The sequence below is a fragment of the Oncorhynchus gorbuscha genome, linkage group LG18 (genome assembly GCF_021184085.1).
Source record: "Oncorhynchus gorbuscha isolate QuinsamMale2020 ecotype Even-year linkage group LG18, OgorEven_v1.0, whole genome shotgun sequence".
NCBI classification, from domain to species: Eukaryota; Metazoa; Chordata; class Actinopteri; order Salmoniformes; family Salmonidae; genus Oncorhynchus; species Oncorhynchus gorbuscha.
In genome coordinates this window covers 17,021,103-17,039,133 of record NC_060190.1, presented here as the reverse complement: position 1 = coordinate 17,039,133, position 18,031 = coordinate 17,021,103, and the positions used below count along the sequence as shown (strand labels likewise).

At 44.2% G+C, this 18,031-nt stretch overlaps 1 protein-coding gene across 2 annotated transcripts in view; it reads right to left on the bottom strand.

Annotated features, from left to right (window-relative positions):
- The window catches only part of LOC124004184 (protein kinase C alpha type), a 220,711-nt gene that overhangs the window by 98,176 nt on the left and 104,504 nt on the right, over positions 1 to 18,031 (bottom strand). The window lies entirely within an intron of this gene.

Genomic DNA, 18,031 nt, shown 5'->3' with positions numbered 1-18,031 from the left:
AAAAGCATGCTCAGGCTCAGCTCAAAAAGCTGCTCAGGCTCAGCTGTCAAAAAGCATGCTCAGGCTCAGTCAAAAAGCATGCCACAGGCTCAAAAAAGCATGCTCAGGCTCAGCTGTCAAAAAGCATGCTCAGGCTCAGCTGTCAAAAAGCATGCTCAGGCTCAGCTGTCAAAAAGCATGCTCAGGCTCAGCTGTCAAAAAGCATGCTCAGGCTCAGCTGTCAAAAAGCATGCTCAGGCTCAGCTGTCAAAAAGCATGCTCAGGCTCAGCTGTCAAAAAGCATGCTCAGGCTCAGCTGTCAAAAAGCATGCTCAGGCTCAGCTGTCAAAAAGCATGCTCAGGCTCAGCTGTCAAAAAGCATGCTCAGGCTCAGCTGTCAAAAAGCATGCCACAGGCTCAGCTGTCAAAAAGCATGCTCAGGCTCAGCTGTCAAAAAGCATGCTCAGGCTCAGCTGTCAAAAAGCATGCTCAGGCTCAGCTGTCAAAAAGCATGCCACAGGCTCAGAAATTCCAGCGCTGATTGTGCATTGATTGCAATCAACACGCTTGCTTTTTACATTTTTATTAACCACGTGGACCAATACCCACGTGTCCAATTAATTAACTTCAGCCACACTTGAGGTGAACATCCAACTTCTACAGTAGGTCAACCACTGTAGACTGATTGTCTGAGCCACAGCCATGGCTGCACCTCATGTTACCTTTGGACGTTGGCACTGATCTACTGTACTACAGTACTCTTAGTGCCACTCCTACATACGGTACGCAGCGCCATCAGAAAGTATTCACACCCCTTGACCTTTTCCACATTTTGTTGTGTTACAACGTGGGATTAAAATGAATTGAATTGTCATGTTTGGTCTACGATCTACACGAAATACTCTAATGTCAAAGTGGAAGAACATTTGGAAAATTGATTTAGGATTGACATAAAGGGGTCGAATATTCATTAAAGGGTTTCTGAAGGCACTGTACTGCGACAAACAAAGAAATGGAACAGTGACTTTGTAGCAGTAGTGTACACAACATTACATTCCGAACTGGTAATGGCAGCAAAAACAGTCTACATCTTTTGGGCGAAAATGTGTCACTCCGTAATTGGTTTGTGTGAGGCAAAGAGCAACAGACCGTGGCCTTCGTGTATCAGTTCAGTACCTGGCTAATACACAACCCTGTCCTCCAGGCGATGCTGGTGCATTTTAAATCAGTCTTGTACACTATTAACGATTTGGTATACATTGTGGGGGGAAAAAATGGTTTTAATGGAGAATCACAGTATATCAATCTGCTTCAAAGAGAGTAGGTGAGAAACTGATTGGATGACTAGCAGATGATGTCAGAAAAGTCAAGGATAGATATTATACACCGTGGTTGACTTGGGGTTTCACTAGAGTTGTAGACATGTTCTAGTAATGTATATCATTATAAAATAACATGTATGAACTGGCGTCAGTACCCCGGGTGTTCAGAGTGGAAGTTGGCCTTAGACACAGATCTAGGATCAGCTTTCACTCCTCAAACTGGAACTTCAACAATTGGAGGGAGAAAAAAAATACTGATCTTAGAGGCAACTTCATCCTACTACACTACTTTTCCGAAGGAGAAAATACCCAAACAATCCTTAGTGAATGGTTGGTTACTACGGTCATTGGTATAACATGACAACATGAGTCATAATAGGATACGAAGAGCTCGAAGAGCTCAAAGGAGTAGTAATTTGAACAACCTTTGACACTATCTTTCAGACTTGCAGGCCACGGTTGACTGACAGAGCGTTGGGCATATTTTCCTTGTTTCCCTCTACAATGAGCCATGTGTGTGTGTATCAAAACAGTAGACTTCCGACACCATATTATCTTCTGACATGAGTATCTCACCCTGCTGATCACTGGATCGTCAAGGAAAGCTACGAAGTCGGTATACAGCCCTCCAGCAGCCATCTGCAACACCTGGATAGGTGTGCTGTGAAACTGATCCCAGACCAGGGCCGGAGCGTTATTGAGGCCCAAAGAGCATCGAGTGCCAATGTAATATATCTCTAAGATGCCCTTACGGAGCATGGTGAACAAAGATAAAAAGGTCAAAGCAAGTGTAAGAGATCAGAAGGAGAGAAAACATCTCTCTTTAGCGGTCACTCCTACAAACAGTATTGCAGCCTATCATAGTTCAGTATGGTAGAGCGTGGTAGACTCCCTGGAGCAATAGTACAACCTGTAGAGTATGAACAGCTTCACTATGGTGTCTGGTTGTGTGTTATAATCTCCAAACGTGACCATATATTTACATAGCGGGGTCAACAGCCCCTATTTAGAATCAGGCCAACGGTACAGCTTTACGAGACGCAACACCTCATCAGATCCTTGTCCGGTCTGGAGTTTGGATAGTCAAATCGCGGCAATTATCATAAGGACTCACTTCGATATCCACCGAGAACAGGCGGTCAGAAATAACAGAGTTAGTCCTACAGGGGCCGGTCAGAAATAACAGAGTTAGTCCTACAGGGGCCGGTCAGAAATAACAGAGTTAGTCCTACAGGGGCCGGTCAGAAATAACAGAGTTAGTCCTACAGGGGCCGGTCAGAACAGTGTGTACCGAGCGTCGCTGGGAATGAAATCTGTTGTAGATCTATTGCCCATCGCATCGTAAGAGTGTAATAACAGGAATAAACAAATAAATAAATAAAACCGTATAAAAAAAGATAGAAGTGAAGTCAATTACGATGTTCAAAGAGAGATGTGGATGATAACGGCATTAAAGAGATCATGAGATAGTAAGTCGCTTTGGATAAAAGCGTCTGCTAAATGGGATATATTATTATTATTATAGTGATATGGCAGAAGATGAGATGGGGCTCGACATGGAGACAATCGATTTCATTACCTACAGGCTGTGGCGGTCACGAAACGGTGTCAGCCGGTTACGGTCATGCAAAAGAGCGCCGGGCCCACGGTAATTGACCGTTAATTAGCATGAACACATTCAGTATCTCCGGGCCTCAACGCATACAAGCTGCTGATGTGCGCCTTTGCAACATGTACTTTTAAAATAATATAATAAATCAATTGAACATACGCCACCACAATAAATCCACAGTTTATTTCAGTTCGGTCTAAAGAAACGTTATTATATGAAGAAAATGTATTTCAGGAGAACAGAATATGAGTTGACCTGCTGTATGTTATCTGGCGATGCTCCATGCCATAGGCTGTAGCCTTGTTCATTTAGCATGTTGAGCATAAAAGTGATCATTTGGGAAAAGGTGCTAGATTTAGAGTTATTTGGCAACTTTAGTTGTGAATGATACAAACCTTAGAATTTCTTAGAAATCTAAATATGGGCTGCATGATGCGACTACAGGCTACTGATGATTTGAGAAAGTTGCACTCTGTTCCTTGCCTCAAGGCTGCACACGCTGTTCCTCTCATCAAGTGATCATATTTTCACCCATCAGACTATTCTCAATTTAATCTGGTCTTTACTCATTTGTAAAAACACGTTTTGATTTAGAGTGGCCCATTATCCGCCCAAACTCTGAATGTCACGGTCTCTCCAACCTTGTTCCTGCAGCTACCCAGTGTTTAACTCAGGAAACCAAGTGAAATCTGTTCGGGAACATCGATAGTAACATAATTTCGCAACGAAACATATTTCAGCACCTCTGCACGCTCGATAAATGAATAAAGGAGAAAGAGGAGAGGGAAATGAGTGGTGGTGAGATATTCTGTATCGCTAAAAAGGTAATATATATATATTAATTATTAAAATTCCCTATTACTAGGCGGTTCAAAATTGCCCTGCACATTCAATGAGCCTAGCGCTATACGTCCCAGACTTGTGGATAGAAATGTTGGAGCTTAGCATAAGGTAGTCTAACCAGTCCATCCGGTATGCATGAAACAGCCCACACTCAAAGGTCATTACTCAAATTGGTTTAATTTTGAAGAAGAGACTAGACCAATTTATGCACCAAAGACATCTTATATCAGTTTATGATGTATTTCTGCCATGCATAGGCTATGTATTGAATAACAGCACAATCATTGGGTTGATGCATAAGCCCTATTCTACATATGGGTGTTTTGAATTTATCATCACCTTAGAAAGCACTGTCCATTTTGTTGTGTTAGGCTTTGAAACAACCTCCACAATGACCACTCTTCACACTCACTTTCAACCTGCTGTTGAACTTCTTTCTTCAAATTGATCACAGTGAGGTGAGTTTTAAAAACATGATTCTTCTTTGAGGATGTTTGATGTGATTTTTGATTGCATTTGCAGTGATGTCAGAGTGGTTAGAGGGCCAATAGAGCCCTGAGTACCAGGCCGTTAGCGACCTGATGGTCATTAGCAAGTTGGGTACTACCAAGGCATGTCCAGTGTGTATAACAGGAGCATAATAATCTATGGTAGCCCTTACCCTAAAAAGGGAATGGTCCCCTCAGTATGTGGTTTGAAATTGATCTACAGTGCATTCGGAAAGAATTCTGACCCCTTGAATTCTTCCACATTTTGTTACGTTACAGCCTCATTTTAAAATGGATTAAATGGTTTTTGTTTTTTTCCTCATGAATCTTTTTGAGAAATCAAAAACAGGTTTTTACCATAGAGGCCTGATTGGTGGAGTGTGGCAGAGATGGTTGTCCTTCTGTAAGATTCGCCCATCTCCACAGAGGAACTCTGGAGCTCTGTCAGAATGACCATCGGGTTCTTGGTCACCTCCCTGACCAAGGCCCTTCACCAGATCTGTGCCTCGACACAATCCTGTCTCGGAGCGCTACGGATAATTCATTCAACTTCATGGCTTAGTTTTTGCTCTGACATGCACTGTCAACTGTGGGACCTATAAAGTATTTCTGTTTAAACATTTCTAAAAACGGGTTTTCACTTTGTCATTATGGGGTATTGTGTATGTAATTTTAAGGCTGTAAAGTGAACAAAATCTGGAAAAAGTCAAGGGGTCTGAATACTTATAATTAACCTATAAAGGGAAATGTATATTTTACAGCTTACTTTGCTGTTGAACTATGAAAGTGTAATGCATGCCTATAAACTCTGAAGCGTAATGTTATAACCGTAGAATTAGGAATTTGAATACTAAGGGACTTGATAGGATCTCTACGGTGACAACATTCACGTTTACACGTTGCAGTCAGTTGCTTCAATGATGCAGTCATTCGTTTCAACGCAACCTAATTCCATTGGCTTGCCTGTCACATTTATGAACTCAGTTTCTTGCTCGCAGGTAGTTTCGTTTTTCAATACTGCAATGTTTTATAGATGAGACACCATTCCAGCTATCGCTCGACTGAATCTCCCTTTGGGGCAATTTCTAAAGTAAACAGGTGGCACAATCTCTACCTTGGACAAATATGGGAGAAGGTAAGTAAAGTCGCATGTCCTATCTTGCACATAATCTCCTGAAGAAACAAAGCACAAATGTAAATACAGTAGGGAGTTGTCATCTCTTTCTGTAGCCTGTGCTGGATAGAGGCGATGCCAAATGGATCATTGCATTGCAATAGCATAGCAAACAGATCAAGTTGTTATGTGACGTGGTTGGAGGCCTGATGTAAATAGCGTATCAGCATCATGGAAGGGAGTGCATTGAAAGTTGCATTTGTGTGTACACGTGTTACTAATTCTATGAAAAATGGCACATTGAAAGTACACATTTGGAAAACGGAAAATCTGATCGGATATTCATTAGCGGCACGCATCACACTCCCTACTCATAATCCATACTCAATTGGAGTATAATGCCAACTGTGTGTTACTCACTCACAGCCGAAGCATCACCTGAATTGAATTTGTCAATATGCCATGACAAGGACTATGCCTCAGTACTCAAACTCAGCATTCATACTGCCCATGCATTCAACAGTGTTTCCCCCTCTATTTCAGCCATAAACCTCTTTTAGAGAGTTCAATTCAATTTGAAGTGGATTTTCATTGAGAATCCCATCCAGACTACCCCTTTTCAATGAATTCCATTTGATGTGAACACCCGGCTGTTTATAAAATTGGAAACCTCTCGGAGCGCTGCTCTCTTTTCCAGGAAAGTGGGGATAAATGTATGCTCCCGCTGAATGATGCTCGGGAAACGCAGCCAAAAATATCTCCTCAGTTCCTTGAGACACAATCGTACACTGTCTGCCAAAAAGGGAACACACTTAATGAAAGAAGAGGGAGAGAAAGGGAACGTTGCGATGTGTCTTTTTGATGGGTGATCGAGAACTAAGCAGGGAGGTAACGATGTGATTCACTCTGTAATTTATCCTTGTGGCACAGTGACACCTGGTCTGGCCTGAGGACTCTTGTACACTCAAATAAAGCTGAGTGATATCGACGAATATCTATATCAAGATAAATTGCCTGAATTGATGAGAACATTAAATAGAACAATACGTTTATAACATTACTGCACACCACAGTGTTTTAATGATCCTTTAAACTACTACCTTGATGGCTGTAGCCATCAATTGTCCCGTTATTAACAACCGCACATATTAGCAAAGTTATTTCATTTCAAACTTCACATTTCTCTAGTATAGGCTACTTATTGCAATGAACGATATCAGCAAAACGCCTGCGATAAGGGACCGGTATGGTCGGCGTCTCATCTCTCCAGCTCCCAAGCTGTCTCACATTACAGTTGGAATGAACTGGGCACCTTGGCGCACACCCCTTCAAAATCGCTTCAATTTCCCACCTTCATCCCACTCCATCCCCTTGTCGTGTTGGATGATACATTAAAGCACCGGAATAAAAGTGTCTGAGTGAGTGTTTGTATTTTAATTGCATTGTCGTCTCCTGCTTCTCACTCTCACACGCACACACGGCAAACACCCCCTAATTAGCTGTCCTCACTGTGTTTTCGGCGAAGCAGACCGGTCTGGTTAAAAGGAGAGGAAGGGAGAGAGAGAGCGAGAGAGACAGCAAGACAGAGACGCAGGCAGAGAGAGAGAGAGAGAGAGAGAGAGAGAGAGAGAGAGAGAGAGAGAGAGAGAGAGAGAGAGAGAGAGAGAAAGGGTTGTCGCGCCAGCTGCAGTTACTCATGTCCACCCACGCATATCTGATCCTGAAGGATTATCCACTTGTGTTCCTTTGCCTTGTTCTCTCCTTCCAAGGAACGAATAAGAGGAGGGGAGGAGAGTTCAGCTGTAGAGGACTTTATCTATTGTTTTTCATCTCTGGTCACGTAGGTTAGCATGGGTAAAGAAAACGCTTGCAGACTGGGTTAGGATTTCACTTCACAAGATACTTCACAGGACGCTTAGAGGAAAGTTATAAGGAGAGACTTAAATCCTCATTGTGGATATAAATGAGCAAGCTTTTAATAGGACTTTATATCAGCAAGCTTTTGTCATTCAGGTGCGTGTTATCAATTCCCCGTGACAGTATTACCTCTAACCGAGTACATCTGACCAGAGGATGGTGGGGAATGTGGATTGTCTCTCATTAGGATCTAATTGGGCCTTTGGCCTTGGTCATTCAGGTCAAACCTTGTGTTACGTTATAGCGAAGGGTTTCCCCAAACTCGGTCCTCGGGACCACAGGTGGTGCACGTTTTGGTTTTTGCCCTAGCACTACAAAGTTGATTCAAATAACCAACTTATTATCCAGCTTTGATGATTTGAATCAGCTGTGTCGAGTTTGGGAAACCCTGCATAAGCATAGCATTTAGCGTAGCATTCTGGGGTATCAGGTTACAGGGTTATAGGAGATGATTGACTGGTTTGTACAGGGAAAAAGTCATTACAGCTAGATGGAGTAACAACATCAGCATGGATCTTGGCTGGGCAAAGTAGCGGACAAATTGATTCTTAATTTAGATTGATGGGCAAAATCTATCTATGGCTGCAACCGATGGCTACTCGTGATTATATCACACAAACACATTAATGAAAAACAAATATTAAAAATCAATTTGCATGCTAACTTAGTGTTTTTCTTTTTAGCAAATCGGTGCCTGGTTTGCTCTTGGACATAGTGGTCCTCTCCTCCGCAAGTTAATGAGAGTGGCTGGAGAGAAGTGTGGGCGCGACCCGGACCAACCAGGCAATTAAGTTGTGTGTGTGTGTGTGTGTGTGTGGAGCACAGAGGTAGGTGACAGCATTACATCATCTAGTAATAAGACACAGTGAGCTGGGATCATCAAATCTGACCTGCTCCCAAATTGGACTTAACCCATTATGCCTACGCTCATCCTGGGGAACTACTGGGTATGCATGCTTTTGGTCCAGACCTAACATTATAACACACCCGATTCTAAGCTAAGCCACGTTCTGGTATACAGAAAGTACTCACACACCTTGACTTTTCCCTCATTTTGTTGTGTTACATGGGGAGATTAAAATGGATTAAATTGAGATTTTGTGTCACTGGCCTACACAGAATAACCCACAATGTCAAAGTGGAATTCTGTTTGTAGACATTTTAAGTCAATAAGTATTCAATCCCTTTGTTATGGCAAGCCAAAATAAGTCCAGGTGTAAACATTTGCTTAACAAGTCACAAACTGCATGAACTCACTGTGTTCAATAATATGTTTACCCAGACTATTTGGGTCGTTTAAGAAGGGCTCACGGTAGCCGGCTAGCCTCGGATCAACAACCTTGTAGTTACTCCACAATACTAACCTAAATGACAGTGAAAAGAAGGAGCAGTACAGAAGGAGTGCACAGAATAAACATATTCCAAGTCATGCACCCTGTTTGCAATAAGGTACTAAAGTAAAACTGCAAGAAATGTGGCAAATAAATCAATTTTATGTCCTGAATACTTTTTTGTATTTTATTTTTTATTTCACCTTTATTTAACCAGGTAGGCAAGTTGAGAACAAGTTCTCATATTCAATTGCGACCTGGTGTCACGCCTTGGTCATTGTATTTTGTGTTTTCGTTATATATTTGGTCAGGCCAGGGTGTGACGTGGGTTTAAGTTATTGTATTTTCGTATTGGGGTTTATAGTATTTGGGATCGCGGCTGATTAGGGGTGTTGTATAGGCTTGGCTGCCTGAGGCGATTCTCAGAGTCAGGTGATTCTCGTTGTCTCTGATTGGGAACCGTATTTAGGTAGCCTGGTTTCGCTTTGTATTTTGTGGGTGATTGTTCCTGTCTCTGTGTAGTTTCACCAGATAGGCTGTAATTAGGTTTCACGTTCCGTTTGTTGTTTTGTATTTTGTAATAGTCATTTCATGTATCGCTTTCTTCATTAAAGACATGAGTAACCACCACGCTGCATTTCGGTCCGACTACTTTCGACGAACGAAGAACGACGTTACACCTGGCCAAGGTAAAGCAAAGCAGTTCGACACATACAACAGAGTTACACATGGAGTAAACAAACATACAGTCAATAATACAGTAGAAAAATATGTCTATATACAATGTGAGCAAATGAGGTGAGATAAGGGAGGTAGAGGCAAAAAAAATACAAAGGGGGGAAATGTTTGGGGAAAATCTAACATCACTGAGTACCACTCTTCATATTTTCAAGCATGGTGGTGGCTGCACTATGTTATGGGTATGCTTGTCATCGGCAAGGACTAGGTACTGTCGTTTTTTGGGATAAAAATAAACAAAATAGAGCTAAGCACAGGCAAAATCCTAGAGAAAACCCTGGTTCAGTCTGCTTTCCAACAGACACTGGAGACAAATGGACCTTTCAGCAGGAAAATAACCTAAAACACAAGGCCAAATATACACTGGAGTTGCTTACCAAGACGACTGAGTGGCATAGTTACGGTTTTGACTTAAAATCATCTTGAAAATGGCTGTCTAGCGATGATCAACAACCAACTTGACAGAGCAGATTTTTTAATCTAATGTGCAAATATTGTACAATCCAGCCGTGCAAAGCTCTTACAGGATTTATCCAGAAAGACCCACAGCTGTAATCACTGCCAAAGGTCATTCTAACAAATAACGACTCAGGGGTGTGAATACTTGTGTAAATGCTACATTTCTGTATTTCTGTTGTAATAAATAATAAAAGATGGGTGAGAGAAAAACATTATTTCATCCATTTTGAATTCAGGCGGTAACACAACACAATGTGGAATAAGTCACAAGGAGTGAATGCTTTCTGAAGGTACTGTAGCTACTATGGAAAAAAATCTAATAGAGGAACCAGAGCAGCTATAAGAGTATATTAACATTTCATAGCTTATATAGACAATCAGAGAGTACTTAAAAGGTAGACTCTGCAATATGGCGTTGATGTACAAAGTAAAACAGCAGTAGTGTGTCAACTAAGAGAGTTGAAGCGCGAAGCTAAACTTCTCCGCCGTTTCGGTCCCGTTGCTAGCACACTGTGACTACGTGAAGGGAGTCTGTGCAAATGCACAGATGCTGTGTGTGTGTGTGTGTGACTGTGTGAGAGTCTTGCATCTCGCTCATCGCAATATCTACGGTGCTGCTCATGGCAACGTTATCCCGCTGAGTCTACCGTTAAGCTGCAAAGATGAGAGGGCCAATCTCCGGACAATTTACTATAAGGAAATAAAAAGCGCTCTCTATCGGAGAAAATTTGAGTAATAGTGAAGATTAAAAACAGTGATTGGCCGTTCTTTTAGGGGAAATGAAAGTACATACAAACACAACCTCCAGATGATGATGGTGACGCATTGATAAAAATGACTTGGTCATACTGAATAGGCCAAAGACCCAGGAGGCATGTTTTTTATTTATTTAAAATGCAGGCAATCAACAGTGGAAAAACATCTGATCACATCAGAAGGTCTTTAATTTTTTTAAATAAACAACATGGTTGTCCATTTTCTTCTTCACTCTGTTCATCTCTGTGCAGTAAAGACACGTCTGTTGTGCAGTAGCAGGCCTACAGCTCTAGCCTACAGCTACATGGCTTTATTCTTATATATTCATTAAAAACATGTGATTAAAATGTCAATACATTGTCACCTACGAAGCACAACATTGATTACAATGACAATACACTGTCACCTACGAAGCACAAATGTCATTAAAATTCCAATACACTGTTACCTACAAAGCACAAATGTCATTAAAATGCCAATACACTGTCACCTACGAAGCACAAACGTGATTAAAATGCCAATACACTTACCTACAAAGCACAAACGTAATTAAAATTCCAATACACTGTCACCTACGAAGCACAAACGTGATTAAAATGCCAATACACTTACCTACAAAGCACAAATGTAATTAAAATTCCAATACACTGTCACCTACGAAGAACAAACGTGATTAAAATGCCAATAGACTTACCTACAAAGCACAAATGTCATTAAAATTCCAATACACTGTCACCTACGAAGAACAAACGTGATTAAAATGCCAATAGACTTACCTACAAAGCACAAACGTAATTAAAATGTCAATACACTGTCACCTACGAAGCACAAACATGTGATTCAAATATAAATACAGTTTCCTATGAAGCACAAACACGTGATTAAAATGTCATTACATATTACCTATTAAGCGCTCTCCCCCATGCAGTAACCGTACCAAAATATTATGGCACTGTACTAGGTGCACCAAGCTGCTAGTCACTAGGCTGCAGGGATAAATTGAGCTGTATTTTAAAGGGCCACTTGTCAAGGACATAAGCCCATTTATTTCATGAATGGATCAATGTCTCACACACCATTCTGGGGAAAGCTTTTTTTTCCAGGTTATTTTTCCATGCAGTAAGCAAGGAGAGACCTCTGGGAGAAATACAGGCAAAACATCAATATGTTTGATCCTATATGAGATGTCAATCTCCACAACTATATCCTGTGTGAACCATGGCTCTTCCATTACACTCTTGGGGAAAAAGGTGCTATCTGGAACCTAAAAAGGGTTCTTTGGCTGTCCCAATAGGAGAACCCTTTGAAGAACAATTTTTGGATCCAAAAAATGTCTACCTGGAACCAAAAAGGGCTTTACCTGGACCCAAAACGGGTTCTCCTATGGGACCAGCTAAAGAACCCTTTAATAAGAACCCTTTTTTCTAAGTGTACCATTTCTCTGATTCTCATGTATACCAGTGTTTTTAACCCTCTTCTTCTCTATAGCTTTATTTGCAGCTAGAATGATGGGCATTCTTCTGGGAAATGTGTCGGTGTGTGTAGTTTCTAGCTTGCTGGATGAGAGGTATCGGCTTTCATCGTCGGCTTTCATTGGACTACCTTAAATCAAGTAAGTGTGTGTGTGGTGACTGATGAGCGGGGCTATCTGTGGCATTGAATCGCAGATCAAAAAGAGTCGAGGGCCTTAGCTGATCAAACGGCTGTCGAGGCCGAGTGGGGAGGTAGATGAAAACCGCCGCCGCCACCGCCACACTGTCGGAACCAGTCGCTAATTAGCAGGCCTCATGCACTTCCTCTCTTAGCGTTTCCTAATTAGCGCAGCTTAATTAGCACTGCCATCGCCAACCAGCGCTGGTTAATTATCCATCTGCCGGGGCGGTGCAGCAGGGCATCCCCCCAAAAAAGTGGGGTGGGTGGGGCCTCAGTTGATGTCAGCAAGTCTGCTGGGGTCGGTTGGGATCTTCCAATTTTTCACTAAATACTGTACATTAGTGATACATTCAACATGCCTGGATGAGGAGGTTCATGACTTGAGGAGCTTACTAGAATGTTATTGTCAACTTAAGACTGAAAATGGTCTTGTTGATTACAAATCATACAACAAGAAGAAGAATACTTCAAACTAAACTAAAGGGTATAAAATAGAATGGCATAAATCAGATGCTTCCATTCATAGAGACTCTTCCAAAACAAACCACACTTCAACCAAGCCCTCCATGTTCCCCCCCACTCACCCCTCCTTTACAGCTAGTTGATTGACGGTCCCGTAAGCTGTAGAATCACTGACCATGACCGTGATAGCAATATATAAATACCATGATTCATTCACTAACTCTCCCCTCGACAGAGCTCATCTGTCAGCGGCGTGGCTGTTGGTAGCAGCTGCTGTCGTCAGCTCCGGGGCTAGCCGGCTACCGTGTGCCCTTCTTAAAAGACCCAAAGACCCTCGATCTATGCCAACGGGAAGGCTTTGCGAGGCTAGCATTGTGTGCTAACCTCTGTGCAAACCTGAGGCAGACGCGGTTAGCGGTAGCGCTAACAGACCAGGGCCATTGTAAAGAGCGTTGATCCAGTCACCAGGGGTCGTGTGTTGCCTATTGAGCGTATCATCGATCCGTTCCAGTCGGAAGGCAGCGGCAGTGTCCCAAATGGCGCCCTATTCCCTATGTAGTCCACTACTTTTGACCAGAGTTGACTCAAAAGTAGGGCAGTAAAATGGGAATAGGGTACCATTAGAGACGTACCCAGTTTGACAAGCAGCCAATCCGTCCTTTGAAATACCTGATAAAGTGGGGTGGCTGTTATGTTCTATTCACTTTAGATCAAAGGTCTTTCCAACATCAATGGAGTCTGGAGCAGTAGGAGTCTTCTACTGTAGGTCTACCAGTAAGCACATTCAATAATATATCCCCCATCCCCTCGCATAAAAGACAGCAGTGGAAAATAAAGATAGGGAGAGATACAATGATAGATGGAAAGAGAAAGGGAAGAAGGGAGAGAGAGAGACAGACAGAGAGACAGAGACAATAATGGTGTGTTTGGTGGGTCATTTTGGGCCAGAGTAGGGTATCAGTCATTCAAGTGTTTGTTCTCTTTCCATCCCCATCCTATCTCTGTAATCAATCTGGCTCCTCTGAGCAGGTAACTGCAGTCTCATCCAATCATTAGGGCTCTTACTGGGAGTCAAGGGTGACCAACCTCCACTCTGGGCCAATTAGGGGAGGTCCTCTAAGACTGCTATCGGCATGCACCATCATCCCCACTCACTCACAATACTGCATTACAATCCAATCACGCCCACACACTTTTCCACTGGAGGACCTAAACAACACTCAGAACATGGCCCTGGGTAAGAAGTAGTGCTGGAGCCAATAGAAATTAGATTTGAATGGAAATCAAACGTGCATTGCAATGTCAGAATGAGAGTTGTTGGATATTGAGTGCAATTTCAAGTGAACTCACAAAAGGAATTTCAAGGAGTGTTTGCGTTGAGAATGTACTTGTAATGTACCGTATCAGGGTTTGAAAATGAGATGTGCTAACGTGGGGTCAGTTGCTCAACATCAATGTCCTTTGGGGTAATTCTAAAAGACATACTCTTTATATAGATCATGAGATCATTTTGAATTCTTTTTTTTTTCAAGCAATATAGATATACTATTTCTATGTTTTAATTTCCCCCAAAGGACATTGATGTTGAACAGCTAACCCAATGTCTGTCTACCCCAAGGCTGCTTCCTCCCTCTTTCCCTTTCTTAATCCAGCAATCCATCCATCCTTCCACTCCACATCCATCCCTCCGCTCTACTCCACATCCATACCTCCGCTCTACTCCACATCCATCCATCCATCCATCCTTCCACTCCACATCCATCCATCCTTCCATTCCACATCCATCCCTCCTTCCACTCCACATCCATCCCTCCTTCCAATCCACATCCATCCCTCCTTCCACTCCACATCCATCCCTCCTTCCACTCCACATCCATCCCTCCTTCCACTCCACATCCATCCCTCCTTCCACTCCACATCCATCCCTCCATCCACTCCACATCCATCCATCCATCCACTCCACATCCATCCATCTTTCCTTCCACTCCACATCCATCCATCTTTCCTTCCACTCCACATCCATCCTTCCTTCCTTCCACTCCACATCCATCCATCTTTCCTTCCACTCCACATCCATCCATCTTTCCTTCCACTCCACATCCATCCATCTTTCCTTCCACTCCACATCCATCCATCTTTCCTTCCACTCCACATCCATCCATCTTTCCTTCCACTCCACATCCATCCATCTTTCCTTCCACTCCACATCCATCCATCTTTCCTTCCACTCCACATCCATCCATCCTTCCACTCCACATCCATCCATCTTCCACGCCACATCCTTCCACTCCACATCCATCCCTCCGCTCTACTCCACATCCATCCATCCTTCCATCCTTCCACTCCACATCCATCCATCCTTCCACTCCACATCCATCCTTCCTTCCTTCCAGTCCACATCCATCCTTCCTTCCTTCCTTCCATCCATCCATCCATCCTTCCACTCCACATCCATCCATCCTCCCACTCCACATCCATCCATCCTCCCACTCCACATCCATCCATCCTCCATCCATCCATCCTCCCACTCCATCCATCCATCCTCCCACATCCATCCATCCATCCTCCCACTCCACATCCATCCATCCTCCCACTCCACATCCATCCATCCTCCCACTCCACATGCATCCATCCTTCCACTCCACATGCATCCATCCTTCCACTCCACATGCATCCATCCTTCCACTCCACATCCATCCATCCTTCCACTCCACATCCATCCTTCCACTCCACATGCATCCATCCTTCCACTCCACATCCATCCTTCCACTCCACATCCATCCATCCACTCCACATCCATCCATCCTTCCACTCCACATGCATCCATCCATCCATTCCACTCCACATCCATCCATCCATCCACTCCACATCCATCCATCCATCCATTCCACTCCACATGCATCCATCCATCCACTCCACATCCATCCATCCATCCACATCCATCCATCCATCCATCCATCCATCCATCCATCCATCCACTCCACATCCATCCTTCCTTCCTTCCTTCCTTCCACTCCACATGCATCCTTCCTTCTTTCCTTCCACTCCACATGCATCCATCTTTCCTTCCACTCCACATGCATCCATCCTTCCACTCCACATCCATCCTTCCACTCCACATCCATCCATCCACTCCACATCCATCCTTCCACTCCACATCCATCCTTCCTTCCTTCCAGTCCACATCCATCCTTCCTTCCTTCCTTCCATCCATCCATCCATCCTTCCACTCCACATCCATCCATCCTCCCACTCCACATCCATCCATCCTCCCACTCCACATCCATCCATCCTCCCACTCCACATCCATCCATCCTCCCACTCCACATCCATCCATCCTCCCACTCCACATCCATCCATCCTCCCACTCCACATCCATCCATCCTCCCACTCCACATCCATCCATCCATCCATCCTCTCCACATCCATCCATCCATCCTTCCACTCCACATGCATCCATCCTTCCACTCCACATCCATCCATCCTTCCACTCCACATCCATCCTTCCACTCCACATGCATCCATCCTTCCACTCCACATCCATCCTTCCACTCCACATCCATCCATCCACTCCACATCCATCCATCCTTCCACTCCACATGCATCCATCCATCCATTCCACTCCACATCCATCCATCCATCCACTCCACATCCATCCATCCATCCATTCCACTCCACATGCATCCATCCATCCACTCCACATCCATCCATCCATCCACATCCATCCATCCACTCCACATCCATCCATCCATCCATCCATCCACTCCACATCCATCCTTCCTTCCTTCCTTCCTTCCACTCCACATGCATCCTTCCTTCTTTCCTTCCACTCCACATGCATCCATCTTTCCTTCCACTCCACATGCATCCATCTTTCCTTCCACTCCACATGCATCCATCCTTCCACTCCACATCCATCCTTCCACTCCACATCCATCCTTCCACTCCACATCCATCCTTCCACTCCACATCCATCCTTCCACTCCACATCCATCCTTCCACTCCACATCCATCCTTCCACTCCACACCCATCCTTCCACTCCACACCCATCCTTCCACTCCACACCCATCCTTCCACTCCACACCCATCCTTCCACTCCACACCCATCCTTCCACTCCACATCCATCCTTCCACTCCACATCCTTCCTTCCTTCCACTCCACATCCATCCAATCAAATGAAACCCATCCATCTACCCAGTCATCCATCCAGTCATCCACCCACCATCGCTCAAATCCACTCCAATGAAACCTGGGCAGCTCACCAGGGCACTGTGGCCCACTGGGTCAGATTACACGTGTAATCATTTCACACTGTGTCAACAGGAATACTAAGGTCATCCAGTCATGAAATAGGAGCGTGGTGCAAGAGACTCAGAGTGAACACATAATCTCACCTTAAAGAAGGTTGGAATAGTAAATACACTGTCCGTTTGGGCCCTCTGGCCAACCTTCACAGGAACAAACAGGCATCAACACACACACACACCCCTGCTGTGAGCAGGAACAAGCCCCAGGTTTGGTAAGGTAGGGGGTGCAGTCTTTTTGGCATGGGACGGTCTGCTGCTGATCGTTGTGCGCGTGGCTCTGCAGGTGGTCCGTACTGTCAGACAGAACGAGAGGAGAAGGGGGAAAGAGGGACGAGAGGAGGGGGAGTAGAGACAGAACAGAGGGGACGAGGGCTAAAGATAGCTCCCTCTGCTACAGCTTCTCGGCTCTGATTATACACACACACACACTCACTACGCACCCACACACACACACACCGCCTCAGGCTGCCTGCCATTGGGTAAATTATAGTTAGCTTTTAGTACAGCAGCACCACAGGGAGATGCAGGGTACCAAATCTTTACTATCCAACATGTAATTCCCTACAGGGAGAATCTATCCCTCTGTCAGGGCACAGTGAGACCATCTCTTTTTTAGTCGTGGTAACTGCTGAGTGTAGAAAGAGGGCGAGAAAGGCTATTTTTCTGCTGTAGTGGCTTAAACACACCACCCAGCTTCCATACACAGGAGTTCATCTGCCCCTGGTTCACACACCCCTCTGCTGCAACACTGTCTAATAGCAGGACTCTCAAAACAGACTTTGCATGAGATAACAGGGACATGGGGTCCCACAAGACTCTTCCTGGTTCCAAAGGGTCACCCCATCGTATCTAGAGCTCTGGAGGGTCACAACTCCAGACAGGCCCCTCAGGGTGCATTGTTCGTCACCATGCTTCCCTCTCAGTTCCTTTCTCCCCTGTCTCCCCATCTCTCACACCTTAGTGTGAGGTGACATTTGGTGAAGGCAGTCTGGGAGCTCCTCCCAGTGAAGAAGTCACTTCCTCCTGCCTGTCCGCCCAGGGCAACATC